The sequence below is a fragment of the Mus musculus genome, chromosome 3 (genome assembly GCF_000001635.26).
Source record: "Mus musculus strain C57BL/6J chromosome 3, GRCm38.p6 C57BL/6J".
Lineage (NCBI taxonomy): Eukaryota > Metazoa > Chordata > Mammalia > Rodentia > Muridae > Mus > Mus musculus.
Window position 1 is genome coordinate 20244891 of NC_000069.6, and position 4588 is coordinate 20249478.

A 4588-nucleotide genomic window follows, 5' to 3' on the forward strand; every position below is an offset into this window, starting at 1 on the left:
CCTTTCTTTCTTTCTTTCTTTCTTTCTTTCTTTCTTTCTTTCTTTCTTTCTTTCTTTCAGACATTTATTATACAGAAGTATACGGCTGTTTCCAAAGCTTGTTTCTTCAAAAAGAACAAGGGCAGTTACCTCGATTTTTGCAGTATGTGCATCAAAATTTACCAAAAAATTCTTTTAAAATAGCGACAAGTCTAGAAAACATTCTTTAAGAAGTGACAACAACTCTTGTTTAGGAGCCTTCTGTGCAGCAAGTGGACTCTGCAGTAGGACAGGGATGAAAACTGCAATAAATTATTCATTCATAATTAATCACCAGTAGTGATCATTTGTTGACCCCCAAACAGAAAGATTCCTGAGTAAAGGAAAATGTAACTGACAATCGGTGTGCTCCCCTTTGGAAGTGAGTTCATTTCTACATCAAGACAGATTCCAGCTTGCATTAGACAGATGCTTAGAAGGATCCCTTCAGGTATTCCATGGAAAGGAAGGAAACAGCTATTTCTCTCTCTCTCTCTCTCTCTCTCTCTCTCTCTCTCTCTCTCTCTCTCTCTTTCGTATGTGTTAATTTTTCCTATTTTTATTAGATATTTACTTCATTTACATTTCAAACGCTATCCCAAAAGTCCCCTATACCCTTCCCCCCTGCTCCCCAAAGGATGGACCATCCAGAGACTGCCCCACCCAGGGGTCCATCCCATAATCAGCCAGCTATTTCTTTTTTAGCAGAACTCTCCAGAGCTGTAAATCACAGACACCTTCTCTGCTGAGGGAAGGACACAGTCTTGGAATTTTACACTGTTCTTTATCTCTCTCCACTCTGATGTCCACAGTAAACAACTTCCTAGGCTATAGGATGATTAGTAACAACAACGGAGACAAGTTTCCACGTCATCCGCCGAAGATGCTAAAAATATTCTCGGTTATAACTTGAGAAATAATAATAATAATAATAATAATAATAATAATAATAATAATAATAAATAGTAATAATTAATCACCCCCAAATGTATTATAGTTAATGTTTTGTGTGCATGTGTTATGCATATATGACCTCCTCTCTGAGATCACAAAATTTAAGTATAAATTCAGGCAAGAGATCAAGTGTGTTTCTTCAGTAGAAGTTGGGCATTCAACGTAGCTTTCTAGCACTATAATCACCATATCAAAGTTTATTAAAAGGCTTGACCTATGTGTAAAATAGGATGAATAGCGGTGGGAATAATGCCATTTCAGAACAGACTGTATCAAACTGTGATATCTTAGGTTAAATGAGTCACATCAAATTAAAAGTTTAACACTTCACACAGCAGTAAATTTCTACCCTTCAGTGCTCCAGGATTCTAGGGTGTTTGTGACCATGCTAATATAAGCACATGTTAAGATATTGCTTCATTCTCCAGCTCTGCTTTTATGCTCTCTAAAAATATTACTGTCAAAGAATTGTCACAGAAAATTAAAGTGAAAAGATTTTGTTAGTTTGTAGGACCTTTCTAATGATTTTCCTTCTTAAAATTCAATCCAAATGAACTGTTAGAATATCTTTAGATATCTCCCTAAGGCTAGGCTGAAAGAAAAAATTCTGGATTTAGTTGTAGATGTTGGATTTATCATTTTTTCCCCTGGTGTTTGGGGTTAAACAAAGGCATTTGATCCCATAATTAAAAAATTATATTGATTAATTGATTGATTGATTGTGTGTGTGTGTAAGTATGTGGTTGCAATGTGTAGAGGTCAGAGCATAACTTCTTGGAATTGGTTCTCCCCTTCTACCATGTGGGTTCCAAGGCTTTGTAGCAGGTGTTCTTTTATTTTTTGGAATCCTTATCTATAATCACTAGTCCATAACTATGTTATTTTATCTAAGTAAAAACATAATATTCAAAGAGCAAAACCCATATTCTTTTTTATTAGATATTTTCTTCATTTACATTTCAAAAGCTATCCCCAAAGCCCCCTATACCCACCCCCCGTCCTGCTCCCCAACCCACCCACTCCTGCTTCCTGGCCTTGGCATTCCCCTGTATTGGGGCATATTATCTTCACAAGACCAAGGGCCTCTCGTCCCATTGATGGCTGACTAGGCCATCCTCTGCTACACAGCAGCAGGTGTTCTTAGCTGTTAAAATATCTCAATGGTCCGGAATGGGTTGAGTTCTGAAAATTAAACCAAAGTACCTTGTAAATACTGTAGAGAAATTTGTCTTCATTACTTTAGACAAAGGTAGCATTTCTCGAGCAAAATCGTAAGTGTGTGATGTAGGAAAAGGGGAATGACACTCTGCTCCAAGGAGACAGCTCATCAAAATTCCATGTGGCTCCCAAACTAACTTATTAATATTTTCATTTTTTTCCTAGAAAATCTATCTTTGATCAATCCATATAGTTCATTTACAAAAACGGAGAACTACAAAGCACTGGGTATTAGATATGTGGATATTAGATGAGTGGAACAAGAAAATATTCTGCCTTTTTTTAAAAACTAAAGGATAAGAGACAGATATTCAGCGCCACTTATAACGGTTGTTAGGAGTGCTTGGAGTTGATTGAAGGGCTCCAAGGTAGCCTTGGACTCACCAAGTGAAAAGAAGTGGAAGAGGCTAAAGGAGAAAGAAAAAGCTTTCTCAAGAGCTGAGGGTGGGTGGTCTTTCGTGGGCAAGAATGAGAAGGGGTCAGTCAGCTGGGCAGGTACTCATCAGAAGGATGCACTGGGGAGGAGTGAGTCAGACTTTGGCTTTTTCTGTTTGTCTTGATATGTTTTAAATGCACAGAACTCTTAGCATGTTGGTTTTTGCTAGATAGAAATTTATAGAAAAAAAAATTCCCAAGTGCTGAAAGTCTCAGATACTTATAGCCTCCTGATAATATATGCATGTTTGCTTTCCTATTCATTACTATCCTTAAATTATCTCTCCAAATCTTAGAAAAGTCCACATGCATTCCTTTACAGTTAAAAATGTATTCAGTTTGGAACTTTGGAGGGTTCTTGTTTGATTTATCTTAATTAATTAATTTATTTTTATTTTATTTTTTAATTAGGTATTTTCCTCCAAACGCGGACACCATTGATTTATCTTCATAATTTGCATATTTTGGTTGGCCTCATTCCTTAGTTAGGGTTGGGTATTACTGTCCAGAGGCAAGGTAAGAGAGTGATTGTGAAACAGGAATTACATTCTGCTTTTGGTACTTCACTAATAACTGCAGCTGAATTACCCTCCCATTTAGGAGGTATAGTTCATTTCAGGCTACACCTGAAAAATATGGAGGGGAGCTATGGAAGTTAACTAGAATCTACACACACACAAACACACACACACACAGACACTTGACAGTTTCTCTTCAAGTCCCAGAAATGACTGTGACTTCGGATGAATTTTATATAAGAACATTGCTATATTTTAACATATTATGTTCATGTTATATTAAATATGAAATCATATTTTTGGCATCACACTTTTTACAAGATGCTCTGAAGCTATAAATTAGGTATATATTATTCTGTTTTAAAATATTGAACTGATGTCACAGCTCACTTTCTTCTAATTCCAGAAAATGTCATTTCATGTGTGATGTGTTAGTCATAGAGTGGCTTTTGCTTCTTTTACTGGTCCAGCTGGTCCAACCAGCATGTCTTGTCTTACTTCCAGTCTGCTTGCCACAATCAGCTCTTCCAAGAAGACTCTGGTAAAGTCATTCAACACGCACCATCTTCCATGGCTTCCCATGGTTGTAAGGTCAGTGCATCAAGCTGTAAACATGCAATCTTGGCTCTGCCTGATGCGGATCTTCTCTCCTTCCGTTGCCTTCCGTGCCCTCTCCAACTCTCCCAATTCCTTCTTCATTGAGTTTCTTTCATTACCATTTGAACAATCACAGGAAGTTCTGGATGTCACTTTGTACGGTATATTGTGGCTTATTTACCCATATTATATCAAAAGCCTTCTCCCCACACCATTTAGTACACTTTTTACATGTCCTTTTTGAGCAGTGTAGAACTCATTTATTTAGTATATTAATTTTAATATACTAATTATATTAAAATTACAAAGCAAATAACTTTATTAGTTTTTATTATTTTATTATTATATGACGTATGTTTGTTATATTGCATAGTATATATTATAGTATAGATATATATACTATAATTAATATATTTATTATTTTTATTATTTCTCCAGTAATTTTATATAATGCACACACACACACACACACACACACACACACACACACTTGTATATGTATCTATATACAAACAGGAAGATGTCTAATCATTCTCTTTCATTGTTCTGTCTTCAGTTGCTTAGTAAAATTCTTGGTATGCTATAGTTATTTCATTATGTCACTTGAATGAGCTGAGATAAAACCCAAGCCAGGATGCCACTTTTCCAATTCTACTATGTTTTACAGTCTTCACTGCCCACTATGTATTTTCCTATTCATAAGCTTTCCATTATAACCAGGCTTCTTTGTCAGTATTGGTCAACTCCAGAAGGAGTAGTTTCTCCACATCTGACAATACCAGTACATGTGCACAGCTGACATGCTCATTATTCACAGTCACTCTCCCTCCCCAAAGCAGGCAATCTGC